Genomic DNA, 27,447 nt, shown 5'->3' on the forward strand with positions numbered 1-27,447 from the left:
GTTACCACTGCCGTTTCGTCCTCCTTAGAGGCGTTCCTTCCATTAATTGACTCGGAACTCCCGCCTGCATAGCGTACCCAACTCCTGGACCTGCTCGACCGCTTTCGGGTGTCATTTGATCATAAACAATCTTCCTTGGGCCGCACATGCGCCATCGTTCACCACATTGACACCGGCACTCATGCGCTCCTACGCCAGCGTCCATACCAAGTTTCTCACGCTGAACGCTGTGTCATTGACGAACAAGTCAACGACATGCTTCATAGGGGCGTTATTCAGCCCTCACACAGCCCTTGGACCTCCCCAGTTGTGCTGGTGAAGTAAAAAGGTCGGTATCATCAGCTTTTGCGTTTATTATAGGCGCGTTAAACAGATCACGCGAAACGATGTTGTTCTGCTTTTTAAAATTGACGAGGCTCTTGACTGCTTGCAAGGAGTAGTTCTTTTCTTCTTTGGACCTTTGATCTGGGTACTGGCAGGTCCCTATGAATGAAAATGACCGCCCCAAGGCTGCGTTTGTAACCCCAGATGCTCTAAATGGGTTTAATGTGATGTCGTTCGGCATTTGTAAAGCACCTGCCACCTTCGAACGTCTCATGGACAACATTCTTAGAGACCTTAAATGAAACACCTGTCTTTGCTACTTAGAAGACGTTGTAGTCTTCTCCAAGGACTCTGGCTCCCATCCGACCCCTCTCGCAAGCGTCCGGGCTTGCCTTTCGCACGCTGTACTGCAGCTTAATTTGAAGAAGTGCCACTTTGCCGCCCACCGGCTTACCATCTTAGGCCATGTTGTCAGCAAGGACGGTGTCCTTCCCGACCCTGCCAAGCTGCGCGCCGTCGCCAAGTTCCCCAGGCCGTCTACGCTGAAAGAACTCCGTAGCTGTATATGCCTGCGTTCGTACTTTCGCCGATTCGTGCGTAATTTCGCGTCCATAATAGCCCCTTTAACGCAGCTGCTTGCTAGCAGCCAAGGCATCTCGGCATGGTCGACCGCTTGTGAAGACGCGTTCGCCAAATTACGCCATCTTTTGATATCCCCACCTATTCTACGCCACTTTGACCTGGACGCTCCTACTGAAATTCACGAGAACGCTAGGGGAGTAGGCCTCGATGCTTTTCTTGCCCAGCGTAAGTCCGGCTTCGAAGAATACGTCGTCTTTTACGCCAGCCGCGCTCTCACCAAAGCAGAAATGAACTATTCGGTCACCGAAAAAGAATGTCCTGCCATGGTTTGGCCACTCACCAAACTTAGACTTTACTTATATGGCCGTCCGTTTGACGTCGTGACAGATCACCACACCCTGTGCTAGTTGTCGTCACTAAAAGATCCATCTGGTCACCTAGCTCTTTGTGCTCTTCGTCTACAGGACTGACAATCATGTTGTCTACCGATCAGGCCGCAAACATTCAGATGCCGATGCTCTTTCGCTCTCACCGCTGCCCGATGAGCATGGCACTCTGTCTGTCTCCAGCTATGATTCCTCGTCTCCTACATTCGCCGACATGCCAGCACAGCAACGAAGCGATCCTTGGATAGCCTCTCTTCTAGAGCATTTATCTCAATCGTCCCCACGCACCACCGACCGCTGGCTTCGTCGCACTGTTCACCACTTTGCCATCCGCGAAGGGCTCCTGTAGCGCAGCAACTGCCAACCTGGTGGCTGTAAATGGTTGCTAGTGATTCCTCACCATTTATGTTGAGACGTCTGTGGCTCTTTTTATACGCATCCACAATGCGCCTATGCCACTGTAGTAAAGACGTATGCCCGCCTACGGCTTCGATACTACTAGCGAGGAATGTACCGCTTCGTTCGGCAGTACGTCCACTCGTACTACAAGTGCTAATGCCGCAAGACCCCACCTCACAAAATAACAGGGCCGCTCCAACCATTGCCTTATCCCACCCGGCCTTTCGACCATATCGGCATTGATTTGCATGGCCCTCTACCGTACACACGAGATGGCAACCTCTCGGTCATCGTCATCGTGGACCATTTCACGCGCTACGCCGAAATTTCAGCGCTCCCAGCGACCACCGCACGTGAAGTCGGCTTGTTCATCCTTCGCAACCTTGTTCTTCGATAGGGTGCGCCTCGCCAGCTACTGTGTGACCTTGGTGGTTCATTTCTATTCGAAGCTGTAGAAGCCCTTCTTCGCGAATGGAACATTGTCCATAGAACTATAAGCGCCTATCATCCGCAAACCAGTGGTATGACTGGACATACTCTCGGCGACATGCTCGCCATGTACGTCTCCGCTTACCGCAACAACTGGGACCTCATCCTCCCATTTGTTACGTATTCCTACAATAGCGCCACTCAGTCTCCCACGGGGTTCTAAAAATTATGGGGTTTTACGTGCCAAAACCCCTTTCTGATTATGAGGCACGCCGTAGCGGAGGGCTCCAGAAATTTCGACCACCTGGGGTTCTCTAACGTGCACCTAAATCTAAGTACACGGGTGTTTTCGCATTTCGCCCCCATCGAAATGCGGCCGCCCTGGCCGGGATTCGATTCCGCGACCTCGTGCCCAGCAGCCCAACACCATAGCTACTAAGCAACCACGGCGGGTACCACGGGATTGCTAGTGATTGTTGGATTGCTAGTGACGCTCCCGCTACTAACAACGAGATTATTAAATTCTTCTACATGTCTAGAAGGGTCTTTCCACCCCCTCACCCCAAGCTGAATAGGGGGCAAGCCGTTTCGCTTAGGCTTCTGCAGCCCAGTACGTATCCATGTCTGTCCGTTCTTCACGAGGCTTACCCGGACGTGTATCGCGACGACGCCTGCCCCTCCTGCGGGCAGACCTCCACTCTAGCGCACATGCTGTGAGAGTGCGGGTCGACATACCCCAAGTTCATCAAGGAGGAGTGCGACTCCCTTCTGCGTAGCCCCGCTCTAGAAAAGCAAATCCTGGCTGTCCGGCGTGCCCTGCGACCGGGCCGGTGGGCTAGACCTGCCGGTCCCGACGTGGGACTAGCCAGGTGCGCGACGAGTTCGCGTCCTCGCCGGACCTGCAATAAAAGTTTCTTCACTCACTCACTCACTCACCACGGGATTCTCTCCCTTCTTCCTTCTTCATGGTCGCGAACCTTCCCAGTTTGTGGAACAATCCTTTTCTATGGCCCCTACGCTTTCGAATGTACGACGCTATCGGAAGTCGCCACTTATGTCGAAGAATGTCAGATCACTCGCTTTCTCACCGCGCAAAACCAGGCCAGCCCGAACCATGGCCATGAGGCAAGCTTTTCCGTCATATTCACCTGCAACGCTATCTATCTATCTATCTATCTATCTATCTATCTATCTATCTATCTATCTATCTATCTATCTATCTATCTATCTAGTTATCTGTCTGTCTCTTTATATATATATATACATATATATATATATATATATATATATATATATATATATATATATATATATATATATATCAGGGTGCGCATCTTAATACTTGATTACTGTGTTGCAGGCTACATGCATGAACGCGCTCCTTCCTCTACTCCTGGCCTTTCTACAAAGTTCAGCTCAAAGTATGACGGCCCTTACCGGGTTCTACGACAGACGTCCCCGGTCAACTACGTCATTGAGCTTTTTGAGCCTTCCACGCACCAACGGTGTCGCGGACGCGAAACTGTTCATGTCGGCCGACTGACGTCACACAACGACCCACCAGTGCTGCCTGTTCCATAGGTCGCCAGGATGGCTCCTTTTGCGCCGCGAAGTGATTGTAGTGCGAAATACGGGCGCCAGCAGAAGACGAAGAGGAAGAAGACAGTTGTTGTTGAGGAAAAACACAGCGTAGAGCGCTCACCCCGCTTGGCCGCTGTCTCTTTCTGTGCATACCCGCCGTGGTTGCTCAGTGGCTATGGTGTTAGGCTGCTGAACACGAGGTCGCGGGATCGAATCCCGGCCACGGCGGCCGCATTTCGATGGGGGCGAAATGCGAAAACACCCGTGTACTTAGATTTAGGCGCACGTTAAAGAACCCCAGGTGGTCGAAATTTCCGGAGTCCCCCACTACGGCGTGCCTCATAATCAGAAAGTGGTTTTGGCACGTAAAACCCCATAATCTAATCTATCTTTCTGTGCATTCATATAAAACGCCGAGGGCATCAACCTTGTACGCCTACGATCTATCTATCTATCTATCTATCTATCTATCTATCTATCTATCTATCTGTCTGTCTGTCTGTCTGTCTGTCTGTCTGTCTCTTTATATATATATATATATATATATATATATATATATGATAATGTTCGCCGATGGAACCCTTACAGGGTGCGCATCTTAATGATTAGTGTGTTGCAGGCTACATGCACGAACGCGTTGAAGCATAAAGGAGACCATAGAAGCGCGACATATAAATACATACAAATACAACAACGCAGCGCAAATGTAATTGGAAATATGAAGCGCACAGTAGCTCTCAAGGATTTCACTCTGGGTAATTTCTCGAGATACCTATTCTCTTTACGGCTGAGAGCCACTGCAGGAGTACTTACGCACTTATCCCGTGCTTTTTGGGTACGACACGCGCCGCATGTTTTAGCCCTATCTAATTTCTTAATAATCTGTCTTTAAAGCAATATCACTTCAAAAGTTTTCGTGCTTTCGCAACTACGACTATAATCAGCCAAATAGCCGGCATTCGCCAATGCCAGCTTTTGAGAGCACAATGTCCTTTAAGATGGATCATTTGGCAAGTAGATAAAGGAAAAAATAATAAAAGCTGTTTGTATTCAAAGAGCAGGATACAAGTGCTAAGGGCTCCTTGACTAGCTCTCAGCTAAAATAGGTAACTCGAGAAATCTTTGAGTGTAAGCATGAGTTCGTTGATTCATTCATTCGGATTTAATGAAAGAAACTCTGCAACAATGATTGCGCGTTAGGTGACGTATTCAGTGCCCAATGACTGCAAAATGTTATGAAAGCCAGCTTCAGATAGCGGTCTCTTCTTTATGTATTTTTTATTTGTCCATTGTGTTTTATTGCACTGAAGTTTGTCATTTAAGCTTTATTTTCGCACGACTTTTATACCGGCAATTTAGCGAATGGAAAATTTCACGGAAATTTATGGTCACGCCAAATTATCTGGGAAGGATTATGGACACTATGCTGGAAACTGACAATTTTTTTTGGCCGAATAGTCATTGTGGCTGCACCCTCTAAAAGGTGGCGCGTGTGATTTACTTGGCAACGCAAGCGTGCGCCGTTCCAGTCATGTCGAATGCTACAAGGGGTGATTCATTCTGATTTGCAGACCCTGAGTGTACGAGCCACAATGCACGCAGTGGCTTTCTCAGGGAGGCCGCTAGGAGGACCTTGCCGTCATATCCGGCTCCAGCTGCGTCGCGATTGTCAGAGTGTGAGAGCAAAATTTATAGACAGGAGCTTTTGCGACCCAAGTAAACCCTATGGTGAAAGGCCAAAATCGTGAAGTAACGTCTTCATCCATGTACACTTGAATCAGCTGAACTGTAGCCACACATTAGATGACATTACCCTCTTTACACGCGCGAACTATCGGCAAATTGTTTTAAGAAATACCAATAGTTGCTTTTTAAGCATGCAGTTGAACATGCAGTCTGATTTGAACAGAGCAGAGCTGACTTCCATTCTACGAGTATGTAGATTCACCTAGAATATGCAGGATAGCGGACTTGTTATCCGAATCGTGGTATCGCTGCGATGCTGACGTCATCCGTATTCCTGGATACACCTCTTGTTATCTAAGTCGAGCTACGGAGCACGATGTAGGCATGTTCTCGTTAGCGGAAAAGGGCTTCGCATGTGTTCTGCAACCTTAACGGGGTAACAGCAGCATGGACATGCCTAAGTACTGTCAAATCTGGTCGTTTTACAGCGTAAACTGTTATTGGTTCGTTCCAATAGCTGTTTCGGTTGACAATGGTGTCCACCGCGGCCGCGGGTGTCCATCGCAGCTAGTGCCGGGAATGAGAAAAAAAAAACCTGGTTCCCACCGCGATCGAACCAGTGCCCTTTGCGTGGGTGTCAGCTACTCTACCACTGAGCCAGGCAGGCACTTTCTTTATTTTTTCAAACGTGGTATTTATAACAATGAATGAAGTGATGTATGTGAAGGAACTGTATACAATAATATGAGCACTAGGTGGTCATAATAAAACACAGGTCAACGGGAAACACATAAAAATAAAACGTCTCACAATGCAACGTATTCCATCACAACACAAACTTGAAAGGAGAAGGTAACACATAATCTAAGTTGGATACCAATCCGGCCGACATTCTTCTTTATCGTCAATGTCCTTTAAGTGCGTAATCATTTGAGCGTAATGCAATCTTCAGGAAATTGTTTTTTCGGCATTTCGTTCTTGCATTCGAGTTTTCCATAGGATATATGCAGGCCTATTAGTAAAAACATATCGAATAGTACATCATAACACGGACCAACGAGATATCGGATACTGTGAGAATTTATATCAAAATATCTTTCGCAAATATCTATGGAAGACATCCCAGAATAAAATGGCATCTTTACAAAAAAAAATATGTGTTTACTTGTTTCACGCACCTCGCAAAGGCGACACTTAATTGAAGAAGAGAAAACATTCTTTTTCCGGGGCCATTTATTAAGTGGCGCTATTTCAGTGGGTAATTTGTAAAAATAAGAAGTTTTTGTAAATGGGGGAACTGGCATTTTGCAACAGTCGTGTCGATATATGAGGTCGGGGTAATTTGGGGCCGTATTCACAAAGCTTTTTCTTCGTAAGTGCTCTTTTTCTTTGACTCATCGCCTTCACTAATAATATGTCCTACATCACTGTTGCCAGGCGCGAACGCTTTCAGCGTAAGAAAGTTTTGTGAATACGAGCTCTGATGTATACTGATCGATAAAGCGGCGGTGTGAACATCGATGTTAAATCTTGGAAAATATTTTCCCGTGACCCAGTGAACAAATAATCTTTAAAAAAACGAACAATCAGCAAAGCAATAAAAAAATTAAGCTCACACATGGACCCCCATAAGCAAGGTCTAGAAAGGAAATTTGAAGACACCATGAATTCTGGCAGAACATGAACCAAGTTAACCTGTAAGAAGGCTCTTAGTACAGGATGAGAGCTATCCCGAAAAAAAGGGAAAGCACGAGACAAAATGTCGCACATATAAATGGACCAGCCCTAACCCTCCAGCACTCACTGGTCGAAAAATGTCGCGTCTCATAAGTTCAAAACTGGAAGATGATATTAATGTTGAAAAAATCCCGTTAAAACGTTGTACTTAAAGCCTTGCGCAATGAAGAAGCTTAAAGACATAGGAAACCTTCGTTGCCAAAAACGTGCCGCAGGTTTATGCGCTTCAAAATATAGAAAGGCGGTGCGGCGCAAAGCTATTTGTGTAGCGCTGAGGGTCGGGAACGCGCTGTCTGTGTGCACTTAACTTGTAGGCATGTAGTGGAACTCTTAGACATTTAGTTGGCACACAAGACCAATCAGCCCGCATAGTGTGATGGTGTAAGGGCCCTAGATCCAAACCATAGCTCTGAGCTCTATGAGATATTCATTTTCGCACCGGCGAAAGCACCTAATTCTTCTATGATAGAAAGTGTTCCATCGATGCTGGGTTTCTCTTTGCAGAAGAGTGCGATGTTACCAGCGTATGCTAACACCCATTGCCAAGAATATAAAATCATGAACATTACTTCAGTTCAAAGTGCTCAGAATGGTTGAAAGCGCGAAGACGAGCGGGGACATAGCACATCCTTGCTTCACGAAAGAACGGATGTGGACGGGATTGGATAAGCTACAATTGACAACGAAGCGTCCTCTACAACTAGAGCATTCCTACATCTGTTCTTGTGCCTATTCTTGCGCCTGATCTACTGAAGATAGTTTTAATGAGTTTTCAATTAGAGTATTTACCACATCTTTCACAAAATCCACACAGTGTTAATACCTAAACATATTGACATAGAAAATTTACGTTCTATGAGCGTTATAGACCGATAAAAATGTCAAATGCTGAATAAAAATTTTTTAGAACAGTTTCTCTAATTGTTTGCAGGTAGTGATTTCAATTCTTATTGGTCCTCTTCAAGGATGTGGCATGAAAGGCCTTTCCATAAATACTGACACACAGGTGGCCTTGTAAAGTTTTTGAGTGCTATGCCACTTCTGATGACGAATTTGCAATGCTTCGGTTTGATCTCGCAAAAGCATTTGATCGGGTCCGGCATTCCTTTTGATTTATTCTTCTAGAACGCGCCAATGTTGGATCCACAATGCTTGATGGTGTTCGACTTTGTTGCTGAGTGGCGCCAGCACTTGCTGGCTTGGAGTGGGAAACTGCGTCCTAGACACGACTTTGCGCGTGAGGAGAAACGTAAAGTGAGGTACGCGCCACCTAGCGTCGATACGTGCTCACTCTGCATTGCAGTTGCATATTGTTAAGCCAGGTGGCAGGCCATGTAGTAGATGCACCGGTAGTGTTAAAAGGTAGTTAGAGAAGGTTTGAGGTAGACTTGAAAAGAGCGCTACGAAGACACGGACTAAAAGAACATGTACGACGAACAAAAGTTCACCGATGATTGCGATACTCCCCAATGCGAAATTTGAGCGCAGCTCTATGCGTGTTTTCCTCTCGCCATATATTGACTGGCGCAGTCAATCTGACACGCGCGGCACGTTGCAAACGGAGCGAAATGTGGCGCGACTGTCTCTCTAATCAGGAGATCGCGGCAGGCAGTGCGTGGGTGACGTGTAGGCGCGATTCACGGATGCCGCCGCACACAGACCTCCGCTCATGCAGCGCTTTGTTTCCATACGGACGACGCGCGCTACTCTTGCGCCATCTGGTAGCCATCGTCGCCGCACATCCTGTCTTACGTGGCACTACGCTTTTCTTCTCGCGCTTTGGTCATACCCTCCTCCTCCGCTTTCCGCCTCTTCGTTTCGATGCACCCTCCTCCTCCGCTTTCCTCTTTGCGCTCTTCGCTGACGCCGTTTTTCATCTCCCGCTGTGCTGCGCGTTCGTTTTCCGCCTTCGCAGTGTTCGTTCGCTTGGTTATGAGGTACGACACTGACGATCACCGCAGAAACAGGGGCCTTAAAAGCTGCGCTCTGAAAGAAGTTTAAGGGGATGTATACAAATATGCTATAAGAAACTACACATTGTGTACCTGAATAAATAAAGCTTGCTGGTTGACTGTGCCACAACAGTACTTCAAAGGAGATACCAATAAATCATCATCATCACTATCATAATTATCGTCATCATCATTAGCATCGTAACCTGCTACTTGTCTTGCGATGTGATATGCGCGCCGCAGAGCGTCTCAATGTGTGCACTGTGCATTCCAGTTGCCTATTATTGCACGAGGTGGCACGCCATGTACAGCAGTTGCATTGGTAGCAGCACAAGGTTGATAGAGAAGTTGTGAGGAAGAAAAAGATTATTGTAGAGTTGTATGAATATTGCTGTAATGAAAACATGTATGCCATACCGGATTAAATCGAGCCGGCTAGGTGACTATTCGTCACAGCTTTCTTTCAAAGGGGCTGCCAATAAATCATCCTCATCATCAACTTTTTCGTCATTAACATCCCAGCATGCCACGTGTCCCGCGATGTGAGATGCGCGCTGCGTAGCGTCGTTGCGCCCACACTTTGTATTGCAGTTGCATATTGTTGCACCAGGTGGTACGCCATGTAGCTGTTGCACAGGCAGCGGCACAAGTTAGATAGAGTAGGATTGAGGAAGAAAAAGAAGATTAATGAGATCTATACAAAATGCTAGAATGAAACACATGTATAGCATACTTGATTAGATAAGGAGGCTACGTGACCGTAACCGTATCTTCTCAAAGGGAATGCCATTAAATCGTCATCATCTTCTTCAGCATCTTATCGTGCCTATGGAGGAAGGAAAAAGTTAGGAGAGGCCATTAAATCACACAGCCAGCCTTGGCAAGTGAACGCTTCGTGAAGCCTATACATTTGACTCAGTGGTGGCCCAATACGTGTGATCTTACCTCGATAGTACGGAGCAAGTTTATAGAATTGCCGAGGTGTGATGCTATGCCAGTACTTCTTATTCGGTGCGTGTTTGTTCGGCTGCCCTGCTGTGGCTCTGCCGGCAGAGCGGGAACACTAAAACCAACCGCGCACTTTGAAGTACGATCGCTTATTGGGCCATCAGATTTGTCATCAATCGCGTTGCGCTATGCTGCCCCCCCCCCCCCCCTGGTGCTCCCTTCTAATGTCTTCCTTCCTCCATGATCGTACCACTTGTCACAGGATGTGACGCGCGAGCCGCGCAGCTTCGATACATCGAAACTTTGAACTACAGTTGCGCTATCTTCTACCAGGTGTCCCGACATCTAGCACTTGCGTATAGCAGTTTCATGCTGCGTGTAGCTGGACCTGGTTAACACACGCAGGCTAAGTGACCACTCCGTCACCACCCCGTTTCGAAGTGCATGCCAAAAACCATTATCATCATCCGCAACTGTATTGTGTCGGGCACCACATAGTCTGGATACCTGTGATTACTTGGTCTTCGGTACACGTTATGGCGCTTCCTCGCAAAGTACGAACGGCTGCTGAAGAAGCAAATCGTAGAGCTAGCTAAGCTATTCGTGCGGCTGCAACCAGGCAACGTCGAGCTCACAAGGCCGCTTTGAAAAGAGCAACACAAACCGTAGCTTGCGTTGACGCAGAGCGGACAATTCATGTCGTTCTTGTGAAGTCAACGCGAAGAGAATCTGCCGCGAAGACACTGTAGTGGCGGTACCAAAAATGGAGCTCCTATGGAGCCGCTCCTCCGGCTTGCGCTGTGAATGTGCTGCATAGGCCACGCAGGCCTGTGACTTTTCCTTCCGCTATCGCGAACCGCCATCCTCATGGAAATTTATCAGATTTCGTTGAACACTTTGAGCGCGAAATAGCATTAATTTCTGAAAACGCTTTAACCTACGCGGCAGTTGCTGTTAACCTCGACATGTTACCCTGTAATCCAGTACAACAGCAAATTCTGGTTTTAATTCAGGGTGCAAACATTATCAATGTAATAAGTATTCCAATAGTTATAAGAAAAACAAATACTTCAGTTTTAGATTTATTAATAATTAATCGTCCTGATGCTTATCATTCCAGATGTGCTGCTGCTGACATCAGAAGTCACTTGCTTGTTTTCGTACGAGTTCCAAAATGACTCTTCCTGGAAGCCCCTGAGAAATCAGGCCGTCACGTAATCCTGGAAAGAAGGCTTGCTATGTTTAAAGACCAGATTGCACTTGTTCATCAGGTTCCTGTTAACGAGAAAACAATTTCTGAGGGTGCATACAGTAAACTTTTTCATTCTTTCTTCCTATCTAAAACTATTGCTTTCCGTTCATCGTTATAACATCTTGCCAAAAAGCACTCAAATCTGTGATGGCGTGTTGTAAATGAGCAGCACAAACTATCTGCTAAATTTATGAAATATAAACAAGCAAAGCTACTCGCTAGTTTCAAATCTCCAAGGAACAAAATACAGCAAGATCCGGTCCGTTTCGAGCCCTACTACAATGATTTATTTACAGTAGCTCCTTCGCGTAAAAGAGAGGACAAATGAAGATACATTATTCAAATACTAAACGTACGTACCACACACGCACTTTCAATCCTAACCATAGTAGGACAGGAACAACGTAGTTCAAGTTTAGCGGCTCCTTTGAATAAATTGATTTGCCAGGTCGGTGACAGCCATTATAATTGTGCAATATTTCGCTTTCTAGACGATCGAATACCACATTCGATATATTTGCAACTGACCGATGACAGTGAAGTTTAATGAATTGTTAATGAACCACGATACACTTCAAGCCATGACGCATTTAATATCCGAAGAAGGCCAGCAAGGCATGCATTATCCTTTCTCGTGCATGTCTAGAGCACATTTACGTATAATATTATACTGATAACAGGAAAATTTCCCGCCGACATGTAGCTAGTAAAAGTTGCAGCCATTTACAAACAAGTAGGTGGGAATGTTACGGGCAATTTCAGGCCTATATCAATACTCCCATTTTCTTTCTAATTGATTAGAACAAGAGATTCGCTGTCGTCTTCAGTGCTTTCTTTTCTAAACGACTCTATAATTACTGGCTGCCGGTGCGCCTTCGCCAAAAATACATCAGCAGGACGCATTCGGCTTGATCAAAAAGAGGTCGTATTGCCTAACTGAGCCTCAATTCTTACGCCAGGGATATGTTTGGACTGTAATAGGACGTTCTAAACTCTCAACCACGACATTTTTTTCGCTAAGCTTGAACACCATGATGTACGCGGCGTGCAGTTAACGTAATTGAATTATAGCTTATTTCTCACTTTCAGTATGACGGGCTCAAAAAAAAAAAACTAATTCTGGGACTGTACTTGCCAAAACCGCAACAGGATTATGAAGCACGCAGTAGGGAGAGGAATCTGGTCGAAAAAATTTGGTCACCTGAAGTTCCTTAACGTGCACGTAATGCGCGCTAGAAGCACATTTTCTCTCATTTCACCCCCATCAGAATGTGGCCGCCAGGGCCGGGTTTAGTTCCCGAGCCCTCGGGCTTCGTAGCGCCATCACGAAAGCTACAACACCACCATGGCGGGTCGCATGTCGGGATGAGTCAGTGGTCATATGGAGTTCTGCGCATAGCAGATGGCGTGCCAGAATGGCCTATTCTTAGGGTCTTAGGGCCTATTCTCTTCAATGTTTATGCTCATTGTGTAACACCAGTAAGGTGCTCAAAGATATGTTAAATACGCAGATGACACCTCCTTGACACACATAGATGACACACCACTGCTAACAGACACCGCTAATTGAGTTCTTGTATCTTCAACGCAATGGCCGTCACAAAATGCAATAAATAAATGATGGAAATACACAGGATATCGTTTTTAACCCAAGAAACAAGCAAACATTGATCTCACCCCTTCTTGTAAATAAGGTTGATATTGCATATGTCGAGTAACTTACATCCTTGCGTATAGTTTTCACTGCTACTATTACACGGCACATCTATATTAGCAAACTCTGCATCCCTCTGTCCCGGCTTTTTGGAATTTTGTCTCGCACAAAACATATTTTACCCATGCAAATTAAACTAAGCCTATACTATACTTTCCTTTAGTCTTACATAATTTATTGCGTTTTTGGTTTCGGATAACACCCCCGCATCAAGCATCCAAAGAGTACTTTTTCTAAGGAAAACGCTCCCAACAATTTCGTACACTCCTACTGATGCACCCTACTCTTCCCATAAGCCTGCAATATAAAATTCTGCCAGTGAATTTAATGTTTCAGTACGTGCTTGCGAGCTTCTGCAAAAAGGTAATAGCATGAAATCACCTTTTGCGCACGCTCAAGTGGAGGGGGTTCGACGGGGCTGAGCAAGCACACTGAAAATACATAAGCGGATGAAGAGGGTGGTGTTGGTGTCAGCGACTGGCCCGCTTGCCCTTACTTAGCTTGTGGTGGCTGGTGGAAAATTGCGGCGGCGTGCATGCCACTAAAATGAATCCTTAGCAAATAAGAGTTGGCAGAGCGAGGGCGTAAACGTTCCAAAAATGCTCGAAAACAATAGAGAGCGACGCAAAATGTTTTATGATGCGCAAATAAACACAAGCTCTCCGGCAGGTGTGAGTAGCCAGTGCCCTAGCGATCGGCAGCCGCCATCTTTTATTCATTTCGGAACGGGGCAGCCTGCGGCTATTCAGGAAAAGATTCAGTTTTGTACGGCATAATAATGCATCTTTAACGCTTACACGCCACTTTGACGCTGTGAGTTTTCGTGGTTTTGTACCTGCGTGAAAGGCAGGTAAAGTAGATGCAGCCCGAAAATATTTGACCAATAGCAGTGGGCTAATGGCGTAAAGGTGCCGAAACAAACATAATTATTTCTTTTTGTTCAGCCTAGTCATGCATAATCAGTGTGTAGACTTCATATCAGATGGGAAACTATGGCGGTTTTCATGACGTCACGTGATAGACAGGCGAAGTGGGGGTGGTCCAAAAACGTTCTTGACCAATCGCGGAGGGCTGATTGCAGAATTGGAATAGAAATGTTTTGAATAGCTTTACGTTATAGCGGCCCTGTGAACTGTAATATCGGTCAGCTGACGTTTGTATCTGACGGGTCACTTCGAGGCTACCAATAGACAATTGAATGTCTTGCTCCTTCATCTAACCGACACGGGAACTAGATGAGTCTGGACACGTCTTCGAAAAATGCCAATTTTTCTTGCACATCACACACGCCCGTCTCCTTTCGAGGCACTTCATTCTTCGGTGGTTGTAGACGCAAAACACTTGCACAATGGTGACATGACATGTTTTGCAAAACTGTTTGCATGTTTTATAACTGCGTCCCCGTCCAGCTTCGAACATTTAAGTGTTCCCGGACTTCAACTCTTCCTGTTCTTTCCTGACATTTTCAAGTTTTCTGCAGTTTCTAGCGTTCGGCTTGCATCCACCTGTAGCGATTTGGATAGAGCAGACACTCACAATCGGACGACAGAGCGGTCGGTGATCAAGCGCTCTTTCAAATCTACGAAGTCACCATGAGCAGCCAGAGTATGAAAAGCCGTTGGCAACACCTCAGTTGTCTGTCCAGGTGCCAGCTCCTCCTTTTCAGACGGGTGCTCTCGTACAAAGTGTGCGTACATCTTCGGCTGGGAGGCCATCCTCGCTCATGCTGACCTCAAGGCCAAGAAGGACCTTCTGGATCAAGCTGGGCGGGTTGCGGTGGCCACTGGAGTCTTGGAATCGGGACCCACCCTGCACTGCTCCCTTCCGCCACTTTTTTTTTTCTCATGAATAAAACGTTTATTCCTCTTCTTCCTCCTCCACAAGCGTGTAGTTGTGGAATCGCTCTTCTGTTAGGTGACACGTCTTCGGTATCTCTCTTGCGTTCCTGCCTATTGAGTACAACATCCTCCTCGCTTGACACCTGCCTAGTGTCTTCTCGAGTCGAACGGATAGTCCTCGAAATCTCCCGGCCAGGCGGGTTGTTGACTCGCATTGGAGAAACGAAAGTGCGGAGGCCGCTGGACCACTGAGATGACGCCAGTCTCTCGGGGAGCACCGGCAAAGGCAGCGACAACATCTGGTTCCGGTTACCTCAACACGTTCCCGGCGAACGCGGCCACTTGACACCATGCAGCATACAGGAGGTATCCGAGGAAGGGACCATGCACGTGTGGGGTGAGCGCATAAAGATAACGTTTATTTGTTTGAAATTCTGGGGGTCATCTCCGCTCGAGTAGTGTAGTTTACTTGCCTAACGTAGTCCCGAGTGGTAGGTGTGCCATTAACTCTACAACTGACATATGGCCGTTCGTTTACCGCCATTTATTTATATTTCTTTTTATTTTTCGTTTATGAGGAGCTTACTCTAGACACGTTACAGCATACTGGTCGAATACTTTACAACTTAGTGGAGAAATGCGGCCTTTTCATGTACGCATCTTACGTACAGTAGGCACCGCTATGACCATTCTACAGCTGCTTCATTTGCTCGGTCCATCAAAGCATACCCTGCTACAGGACTCAAGTGTATTCTACCGGAAGACAGCGCACACACAAGTTAGAAGTGTCGTCCGTCCTTGTATTTTCTGCCCCGAGAAATTAATATCCTCATTATATCTCTGGAGTGACACCGAAGACCTCGAGTCAGGCAATTGTATTCTTCTTCCTATCAAGAACGCTTAGAGTGCACGATTAGTGCATATCCCACGTAATGTAATCGCCCTTAATGAGTGGTCGTTTGGACGCTGTTGTCAGCATAACAGAAGCCTTCAACGGAAGCCTTCTGAGACTGTCTTCTGTCCTTGTATGTTTCCGCTTGAATCCATGTTTTACCATACACTTCTTTCTCGCTGAAACATATGCAACACTTAAACGTAAGGTAAAACGCGAAACTTCTACACAGCGGCTTAACTCAGCGGGGCAGTGTCGGATTAAGAAATTTGGAGGCCTGGAGCTAAATTTGCGTCGAGGTTCATGTGAGGATGATCGTGATTTGTCAGTAACGACAATGACGATTATGACGACGACGATCACTGTATGCGGTTAACAAGCCAATATACTTTAAATGTTTCACCTGCTGTTTTGAAGTTTATTCTCGGATAAACGGCTACACGCCTCTGCAGATAGATACGAGGGTATCCCGCATTTTGATATAACGTTTGAAGTGTTTCTGCTTTGATAAAACATTTCTTTGCTTCTGTTAGGTTATTATCTTTAGAATGCTTAATTTCTTATGAACGCAACAGTTTCATTTACTCGCGAAGCTAGTGGCATCCATGAACGAGCTCTTCATGGATATGTGACTCAGGAAAAGAAAACCGCTTGTGGTAAAGCAACCTGCACTTTTGCTAAACATGACTCAGCATATCGTTCTACACATGTGGCGCACAATCCACGCGAATACCAGAAAGGGCACGTACGACTCTGCCTTTAACCCTGAAACAAAGTTTAATGTCCATAGCGTGTGCAGCTCTGATCGCCACTTTACGGCATTATACAAGAGACAGCGCAACCGCTCAAGAACTCTTCACAGATATCACCGATAAGAGATGAAAATGAGTGGAAGGCACGTGGCACTTGGTATTTTGACAAAAAAATGTTATGAAAAGAAGGGGAAGCATGAACAAAATTCACGTCTATAGAAGTGCGTCTTCCGGCTTTTGTGGCTAGTGAATTCTGATATATTGCTTCGTCAAAAGAAATACTAGCCGCGTTTGATGGACATCTTGGTTGAAGATTTCAGCTTGCTCCAGCCGAGGGTGTAGCACCTCTTAATAAAGAAAACGTAGTCCAGAGCGTATGGCTTCTAACTCTCTAGAATGCCTAAATTGTGATGATTGTGACGTCAGAACAGCTGCGTGCGCATGCGTCACGGGTGACCTTGCAGTCTCATTTAGCAAAGCAACGTTTCCATGCCTCGTACGTCGTGTTTCATGCACTGTGTGACACACTCGAGTTCGTTCGTTTTCTATGACGTACATGCAAAGTGGGCATGGAGTCCACCTATATGTTAGAAACGAGAGACAGTCCATTTCGCATTCAGCTCTTACAAAGACAGAAGTCTGTCTGCCGTCAGTTTGGAAACGATTATTTCGTCTCCTGCTTGTACTTTTATCATGCATTTTATTGTGCTTTCTTTTGTGTTATTGTAGCTTTGCGTTATTGTGGTTCGTAGTTTATCCGTTTAATAATGCGAAAGCATTATATTTCCCATGATGCAAAAAAGCCGGTGTTCGCAACGAGTGGTACCAAAAGTCAATGTGACGTCATCAGCGCCTTGTATGACGTTAGTAGTAATACAGAAGATAGTAAATGGCATAGCAACCTTAATTAGGTAGTAATTATCGTTGATTAATGTCAACTAGCATGAATTAAAGTTATTTAAGCTGAATTAGAGTGAAGTAATGTGAACTAAATTTAGAACAAGTTCAGACTAAGGCGATTTATTGTGAATTGAACCGAATTAGGGTGAAGCCAAGCGAATGAAGGTGAAGTAAATGAACAAAGGCGAATTAAAATGTATTAAGGTGGCGTAAAATGAATTAAAGTGGGTTAACGTGGATTAAGGTCGATTAAGTTGGAATAGGGTTGATACAAATTAGAGATAGGTGTACACAGGTGCATTAAGGTGCGTTAAGGTCGCTACAAATTAGAGCAAGGTGGATTAAGGTGGATTAACGTAGAGCTGTGGCGGACACGTGACAATGCATGGCATCGCGTATCATGGACGTAAGCAATTAGTTACAGAAGTCATTAGGTTTTTCGCATTCAAGTCATGTAATAACACTTAAGTGGCTGTCAATGTTTTTTCTAGTAGTGGAAGAGGAAACCTAAAGATGAGAGCTGCAAGTCACTGTGCTATGTCGCGTTACTTATTGGCTGTAATTACACGCTAATGCTGAGGCGTAATTAGAGGTCACACTTCAATTCTTTTTCTTAACATTACGCCTTGCCACTGGGTATATGCAACTCTTGGTATGTAGTCATTGTGAGCCACTTCCTTAGAAGGACCATTTTTACACAACGGATATAGAACTCTTAAATGTATTAAGATCTGGACACACCACGGTAGCCCAGTGGCAATAGTATTTCGCTACCGAGCTCGAGGTCGTGGGTTCAATCCCAACTACGGCGGCCGCATTTCAATGGACTTAAACTGCTAAAACTATCCTGTACTTAGATTCAGTGCTCGTTAAAGAGCCTATAAGCACTAAGGCAGCTTGTTTATCTTCGCTGTCTCTGCCGGGTTAGTTGAGCCTGACGAAAATACTTACTTTCTCCAGTATCTGTTTATGTATAGTTTCCAGCAAGACAAGACGTTATACTGGACTCACTAAAACCCGGTAGGGAAGCACGCAACACAGCAGTGTACTGCAGCAAAGCACACACAACCTTCAGAAAAGCGATTTCTTCGATTTTGCTTTTCCTCCATAGCATATATAAAGTACAGTTAAACGCGGTCCCCAAAATAATCACGAAGTTATCATAAAAAAACATTACAGCACTTACAAGGATGTTTTACAAGTGTCAAACGTGGAAAGCGTTGTGCTATATGGAAGTTGTTTTAATATCATTGTGGTTTCATAAACATTCAAACAAATGTACTTCTGTGATAATTCGTGCTCATTTATTTTATTGCATCAGCGCCATTCTCGTTTAAAAGTAAGAGCTATCTGCCCCACGGACATCGGCGCATATTAGTCTTCCGGAAGACGACAAATACTTTGGTATGTTACTTTGAAGTAATTGACATACTGACTATATATTGACATATATGGACATACTGAAAGGAAGATTCGTCCCCCATATTCTTTACTTACAGCGCAATGTTAAAGTGCCTCATAAGAGATAATATTTCGTTAATTGAAACAGTTTTATGCACTCATGTTTTGTTTTCTCTCCCTCGTGTTTATTCTAAAAGTCCCTAATCGACTGAAAGTGTGTAACAACACACAAATAGAAAGTTTTGCTAGAATTTCAGAAAAAAGAAAGTCTGCGAACTTCAACAATTCCTTAGGCTTTGAATACATCTACTGCGACAGCAGTCGACTGCCTTAATTGAAAGCTGCCATCTTTTCAAGAACAATGACCTCCTTTCAAAGGACTCCTCTGCTAGAGTGTGGTCTGCTGTGGATTCCAAACTTCGCGCACGGACGCCTTGGCTCTCAGAGTCAGGGCGAGTTGTAAAAGCCCGTGGAAATAGCAAAATAACGGCAGAGAAGTTAACTAGGAATATGGTGTTCTGGGCGTTGAGTTGATACATTTTGTATTGATGCGGGGAAGTATATACAGCGCAAACCGCGAACTGCTTAAAGGATGGATTAAGCGTGCATAAACAAAAGTTGAATGGACATTGAGAGACGCATTCATCACAGCACTCTGGTGATTGTGGCTGTGAGCTTTTGTGTAGGGATTGCTGTGCGTTGTACAGAAATTGGTATAAAATTACACAGAAAATCGTGGAAGCCATGATCGCAGAAGCGGTTGCTAGCCGCGCCTGCGCACCGTCTGTAGCACTGAAAATCAAAATAGTTTATCTCGACTCCTCTGGACTACATATGCAGCCGTTTGCCCTGTGTGTGACCGTGGCTTACTATTTGCTGTTGTTAGTTCAGATGTAAATGCATCTCTTCTCAAAATAAGGAAAAGATGAGTTGAAAGTTCGCCCACCTTTCCTGTCGCGCTGTTCAAAAGACAATCCTTAAGTGCTGTAGTCGTGGTAAAGAGGTTAACGACAACGTTGCTAACTTGCGACCTTAGGCGTGGGGAGAGGAACGAAGCCGAGAGTGATGACAGCGATGCAGGATAGTTGGGTTCTCGTTAATAAACCAAGCATTTATGCAAGCAGGCACTCAAGTATGTTGCTTTTAGGAACTCGGGAAGCACACGTGGGCCCTTCTGCGTAGACGTTCTTACGAAAATTACTAGAAGTAAATTTGGCGCTAGTGCCTATAAGATCTGCAAGCATTCTGGCTCGGCTACCATGGGATTGATGCTTAGTACAGGGATATTGATAAACTTCTTCTTTTTTGCGTCAAAAGGTTTTGTAACTTCGCAAATTCACAATAATAAACAAGATATTCTTCTAGAAATTGAACAATTGGTATTAATTATGCATGTTCGCAGAGTCTAATCGTGTTCTGCACTGAGAAAAATATTATTCCCTGAATGTTTAGGCAAATAACCACCCCATAAATCGTAGTAAACGACGGCACAAGAACGGCCGAAACCACAAAGCCGAATGTCAGACAAATGAATGTACTGATCATCATTGCCATGGTGGCTGAACGATTGGGGCACCAGAGTTCTGCGTAGTAATTTTTGTAGGAAACACCATGATTCCTATATGGCCTTAGTTTCAGGAAAAGGCCATATTCGAGTCTGCTACTGGTTCACCTGAAAGTGTAGCCCAATGCAAGTATGGAAATACGATCACGCACGTATAGTGGCGCGGCTCCCCCAGGAATCTGCATGGCCACACGATAATGCTGTAGTTCACGCGTCAAGCGACCAACTGCGCATTTCCAGAGTGACGTCAGTTTGAATCCCAGTGGTGTGAAAGTTTTCTTATTCTTGGCTCAACGGCGAAAGTCTCGGCTCAAATGCGGAGAATTTAGAACTGCCCTAATGACACCGTGCGACGATAGGATGACCGCCGTCAGCGTGAAGAAAATGACGGGCAAATGCAACTGTCCCAGTTTCCAACTTTGAACTGCTGCCACGCTAAAACAGATATCCGTCTGCATCGTACTGAGCCCTATATCGCACGCCGAGATGACGCACGCAAAATTGTGAAAGGCTTTTTCATCGGAGGAGGTAATGCAGCCTGTGCCAGAAAGACTGGACAAAACTGTTTTGTCCCTAGATTAGGAAATATTAAGCGTCTAAACGTAATGTCCGTTTGCCCTACATTTGACTGAACTCAGAACACTGGCTGCGTCAAACTACCAGAAGTTAAAAGTAAGATTCTGGGTTTTTACGTGCCGATGCCCCGATGCGATTATGAGCCACACCGCAGCAGGAGGGCGCAGGATTCATTTTGACCACCTTGTGTTCTTAAAGGTGCAGCTAATGTACAGTACAAAAGTGTTTTACATTCATCCCCTATCAGAATGCTACCCCCGTTGCTCACACAAAGCCCTTGACCTCGAGCTCAGCAGCGCCACGACATAGACTACATAGCCGCTGGGCCACGGCGGTAGGTGTGAGACTACTGTGAATACTGCAGTTGAGTCGATCGCATAGCGAAATACAGTTTAAATAGTTGATTCGAGTAATCCTGGAAGTTTCTCAACAGGTGCGATATAGCATGTTTGACTTCGTTATGTACCCTTTTCGTCACCGACCGCTTCTCCTCGGTACGCCTTCACTGCGCTTCACGTGTTCTGCGGCGAAGACGAAACGCGGTGCATGGTAAAAAAAACGTTATTCTTTCTTTCTCTTTCACTCCCCTCTTTCTTGCAAGAAGCAAAAGGACTGACATCGGAGGTTTAAAAAATATATTTGCTTAGGTGCATACAATTCCACAGAGTGCCAGTCCGTTTTTCATCAGCATAACTCCAGAATGTTCAATTTACGCCTTAACAGTCATGGAAATAGCATGTCCATTTGAAAACCCCTTTTCTCTTAAAATGTCAATCTGTGCTATTGAATGGTCATAAAAATATTGGGTAAAACTTGGTCTTGAGCTCATCAGTTGCACTTATTTAAATAGCATGGTCACATTGTATAGTTTGCATTTGAATGTAGGATGGTTTGTCAAAGAAATAAAATGAATTCTACTGTATTTGGCTTCCTAGGCGAGCTTGGATAGTGGTTAGCTACTTTAAAGATCAGAAGATATTAAAGAACCACAAGCCCGGCAAGACATATAAAGTGGGACATAAAATGAAGTTGTGAAAAAAACTTTCCGAACGGTCTGATGCAGTACTATTGCGTTGAATTTGCGCGCTAGCGTCCACCAAGACAGTCTGCTGCAAAACCACATGCTTCGTTAACTGATAAGAAAACTTGTTTGTGGAGAAAGGATTAACTATTTCGTGACAATGTTTTCGGAGTAGTTCTCATCAACACATCTATTGAGGCGCTATTTTTTGAGGTTATGTGTAGCACCCTTTATCTACTTATCAATATGCTGTTGGAATCTCAGCGCTGACACCCGTTATTGCAATCGCACCGCTAGCACGAGTTGTTGCAAATGGGTCGCAAGCCCCAAGGGTAGCGTTGGCCTGGCGGCCTGGGGCACAACTGGAAGCATCCGAAGGTCCCGGCAAAGCATGAGTCGACTGGTAACAGAACAACTTGTTTATTCTAACATCGCAAAAGAGCGGGCGGTCAGGTCGACCGAAGTGGAGAGACGGGAGAGCACGTTACTCTACAGAAGAAATCGGAGCCTCTCTCCTGGCGTCCGGGGGCAGCTGCTCTTATACTCTCGGCGTCGCGGGCAAGAGGGAAGGTCACGGGTTGAGACCACGTGACGGCGGGGCACGGACAGGCTGAGAGACACGTTGAGACGAGTGTAGTGACGCATCCGCCAGGCCGGCGCCCGTCAGACCTCCTCGCTTCACACTTGGGGAGCTCCTCTCCCCGGCTGCTGCGCTTTGACAAGCGTGGGCACACACACACACACGCACACACGAAGACACGTGGCACTGAAACACGCCTGGACGCGCTTGGCGGGGAGGCTTTGCGGCAGCTCCGAACGGGCCAAAATGTCCGCCGCTTCGAACGAAGCCCCGGCGTCCGTTGCATCCGCGCCGGCTATACCGCGCGTCGTAGGCGAAACGTAACAGACCGCCCCGCCGGGGGAAGGAGATCCCGATGGTCAGGGGACTGCATCCGCTGTCCGGAGGGATGTCGCTCGATGATGCTCATAATCGAAGTCGGTCGTCCCTCGGCGTTTCTTGAGCGCAGCGCACAGAGAAGGCCTCGTTCTCTCGTTCAGGTTCACACAGGACACTGCAAAGTGACTTCGGGAGAGTTGACATATTTGTTCTCGTTCCCGGCAAGCGTTAGAACTACGCCGAAACTCAACCGCTCAGTCAGCAAGCACGAAACAACCCTCACTAAGCCCTGCCAGGCTCTTTCCCCTTTTATACTACTGCCTAGTTCCTTACAGTAGTTTAGCAGCACTCAGAACGCGTCCACAAATCGGAAAATTGCACTAGAAAGCACGTCATCACTTTGAAACACTACACAAAAGCAATATATTAAAAATCCTGCCTCAGGAAGAAAAACATCAGTAACAAATAACTTTGAGGCTGATTCTTACGTTAGGGGCTTCGACTTAAGCCATCGGCGTTACCGTTGAGACTCTCCTTTTTGTAACGCACCTCAAAGGAATGTTGTTGCAAAGCGAGGCTCCAGCGCAGGAGGCGGCCATTTTCGGGAGAGATGGTCTGCAGCCATTGGAGAGGGCAGTGATCCGTCTCAATGATAAACCTCGAGCCGGCTAGGTAGCATGACAATTTCTGAACGGCCCACACGAGACACGCACACTCTTTCTCGGTGGCGCTGTACGCCTGCTCACGACTGGTCAGCTTACGACTAGCATACAGGACGGGGTGTTCCACTTCTCCATTTTCCCGTTGGCACAGTACAACGCCCATGCCTCGCTCACTAGCATCGCACCGAACAACGAACCCTTTTGTGTAGTCTGGCGATCGTAGCACAGGCTGGCTTGTTAGGGCGCTCTTTAGGGCGCTAAAAGCTCTTTCCTTTGTCTCGTCCCATACGACTGTTTGGGGCTCTGTTTTTCTTAGAGCATCCGTCAGGGGAGCCGTGATATCAGAGTACCTGGGGATGTACCTCTGATAGTAGCCGGCGACACCTAAGAACGACCGAATATCGGTCTTCGTGCGCGGTTGCGGGAAGTCTCGCACAACGGCCACCTTTATTTCAGAGGGGCGGCGACGACCCCGTCCAATCACGTGACCGAGGTAGACAACCTCGGCCTGTGCTAACTGGCACTTGGGAGCCTTGACTGTCAAGCCCGCTTCGCGCAGGCGGGTTAGCACTGCCCGCAAGTGGGCCATATGCTCAGGCCAGGATGCGGAGAATATCGCTACGTCGTCTAGATACGGTAAAGCGAATTCTTGCTGTCCCCGCAACACTTTATCCATGAGGCTTGAAAAGCAGTATGGCGCGTTCTTCAAACCAAAACTCAAAACTTTAGGACGGAATGTCCCCATTGGTGAAATGAACGCCGCATACCTACTAGCCTCTTCTGTAAGTGGGACCTGCCAATAACCCCTGACAAGATCTAGGGTGGAAATAAACTGAGCGCTACTAACTTTCTCAAGGCGCTCCTCGATGTTAGGGATCGGATAAATTTGATCCTTAGTGATGGAATTAAGCCTGCGGTAGTCGACGCAAGGACGAGGTTCCTTGCCCGGTACCTCAACTAAAATCAAAGGGGAGGTATAATCACTCTCACCCGCCTCAATAACACCGAGCTGTAGCATTTGCTTTACCTCAGCCTCCATAATATCGTGCTGGCGGGGTGACACCCGGTACGCCTTGGATCGTACTGGCTCTGGGGAGGTAAGTTCTATGTCATGAGTAAGGACAGAAGTCCTACCAGGCCTCTCAGAGAACAGACCTTGAAACTCTTGTAAGAGCTGGTGTAGTTCGGTTTTCTGCTCAGGCGACAGCGATGCTTTACTGATTAAGTCACTAATGACTTGATCGGTGTCTTTCCTGTTCGTCACTGAGCCTAGTCCCGGAAGCTCGACCGGAAGCTCTTCGGGAACGTTTACCATCATGCACACCACTGCTTCCCGTTGTTTATAGGGTTTGACCAGATTACAGTGGTAAACTTGCTGTGCTTTCCGCTTTCCTGGCACACTCACCACGTAGTTAACGTCCGACAGTTTTTGAACAATCCGTGCTGGGCCCTCCCACTGCACGTCGAGTTTGTTCTTTAGCGACGTGCGCAATATCATGACCTCATCGCCCACCTCAAAACGACGGGCCCTGGCTGTCCGATCATAATAAACCTTGGCCCTCTGCTGGGCCTTTGCCATTGCTTCACCTGACAACTCCTGTGCCCTTCTTAAGCGTTCGAGGAGCCTAAGCACGTACTCCACCACGACTGGGCCGTCGCCCCTGCCTTCCCACGATTCTCGAAGCATGCGAAGCGGAGATCGCAGCGAGCGACCGTACACCAGCTCAGCTGGCGAAAACCCCGCAGCCGCATGCGGCGCGGTCCGTAATGCAAACATCACCCCAGGCAGACACAGCTCCCAGTCAGTTTGATGTTCAAAAAACACAATGCTCTCAACACGCGCTTCATGACGGAGTGGAGCTTCTCAACGGAATTCGACTGGGGGTGGTGCACTGAGCTGTGTAACAGCTTTACCCCGCACCTTTCGAGAAAGGCTGTCGTCAAAGCGCTAGTAAACACTGTGCCCTGATCTGATTGGATTTCCGCAGGAAAACCAACTCGCGCAAATATGGACAGTAGTGCATTGACTATCTCAACTGAGCTGAGTTCTTTAAGCGGCACTGCTTCAGGGAACTTTGTCGCTGGGCAGATCACAGTCAAAATGTGTCTGTACCCCGTGGCTGTTACCGGCAGAGGTCCCATTGTATCAATAACGAGCCGTCTAAAAGGCTCCGTAATGATAGGTACCAACTTCAACGGCGCCCTCGATTTGTCCACTGGTTTGCCCACCCGCTGACAGGTGTCACATGTCTTCACAAAGTGGTCTGCGTCCCGAATACACCCTGGCCAATAGTACTCTTGCAAGAGGCGGTCCTTAGTTTTCTTAACTCCTAGGTGTCCGGACCACGAACCCCCATGCGACAAGCGCAACAGATCCTGACGATAGCATTGAGGCACGATCAGCTGATCGAACTCCACTCCCCTGCGGTCTAGATACTTCCGGTACAGGACCCCACCTCTTTCCACAAAGCGAGCATTTTTCTTGGCGATACCTTCCTTGACAATGCAGCGTATGTTTTCTAGGCTGCCATCCTTCTTTTGCTCGGCTATCAAAGCCGACCGGCTGACTTTTAGCAACCTATTAAGTCCGTCTGACGTAGGCGCGATGAGCAAATCTGCAGATAGCTCTTCTAACTTTCCCGCATCGGGAATTTCCTCTCCAGTATCTGGTGCCTTTAACGCTACAGGCTCAATTTTATTCAGTTCGGGCGTGCTCTGAATATCAGCTTGCTGCGCCTCTGACCCTTTCTCATCGTTCGACAACGTCGGCCCCGCAACTACCGTCTTTGCAGCGAGCTCCCGAACCTTCGATCTGGTTAAGGCCTGAACGCTAGCCTCACCAAACAAAAGCCCCTTCTCGCGCAGGAGGTGATCGGACCTGTTCGAAAATAGGTACGGGTACTGGGGGGGCAGCATAGATGACACTGCGGCCTCCGTCTCAAGCACTCCGAAAGGTCCTTCAATAAGCACTTTTGCTACGGGCAGACACACGCTATGAGCTTCCACGGCTTGCTTGATCCATGCGCACTCGCCCGTGAACATATCGGGTTCTACGTATAAAAGGTGAACTACATCCATTGTAGCTGCGGAATCGCGAAGCACTCGGCACTCTTTCCCGTTCACGAGGAGGTCTCGCATGTAAGGCTCGAGAAGCTTCATGTTCTCGTCAGTGCTGCATAATGACAAAAACACGACTTTTGTTTTTGTTTCTGGACACTGCGCCGAAAAGTGACCCGGCTTCTGGCACGTATAACAAACGCGCGCTCGCCTCGTCTCGAACCGCTTTCTGCGTTCGGCTTCGGCTGCCGCCGTCTCCTTACGTTCGGTCGGACTGCTTTCACTCGCATCCGCACTACGTGTGTCCCCCTTTGCTCTCATGGGCGTGAACTTCGGCCTCTCAAACTTGGAGCCAAATTCACCCTTTTGACCGTCCTTAGCTCCGCGAGCCCGACGCGTCACAAACTCCTCTGCTAGCTCAGCGGCTCTAGCCACCGTACTAACGTCTGGCCTATCCAAGACCCAGTACCGCACGTTCTCAGGTAACCGACTATAAAACTGTTCCAGCCCGAAACACTGCAGAACTTTCTCGTGGTCACCAAACGCTTTCTCTTCTTTGAGCCACTCCTGCATGTTTGACATTAGCCTGTAGGCAAACTCTGTATATGACTCACTTCTGCCTTTCTCATTTTCCCGAAACTTCCGACGGAAAGCCTCCGCTGACAGCCTGTACTTTTTTAGCAGACTCGATTTCACTTGGTCGAAATCCTCTGCCTCCTCTCTCTTCAAGCGAGCGACTACGTCGGCCGCCTCGCCGGGTAACAAAGTGAGCAAGTGCTGTGGCCACGTTTCCCGAGAGAACCCCTGCTTCTCGCACGTTCGCTCAAAGTTAACCAGGAACAAACCAATGTCCTCTCCAAGCTTAAACGGCCGCATCAGGTTAGTCATTTTGAACA

The sequence above is a fragment of the Dermacentor andersoni genome, chromosome 5, assembly GCF_023375885.2.
Source record: "Dermacentor andersoni chromosome 5, qqDerAnde1_hic_scaffold, whole genome shotgun sequence".
Lineage (NCBI taxonomy): Eukaryota > Metazoa > Arthropoda > Arachnida > Ixodida > Ixodidae > Dermacentor > Dermacentor andersoni.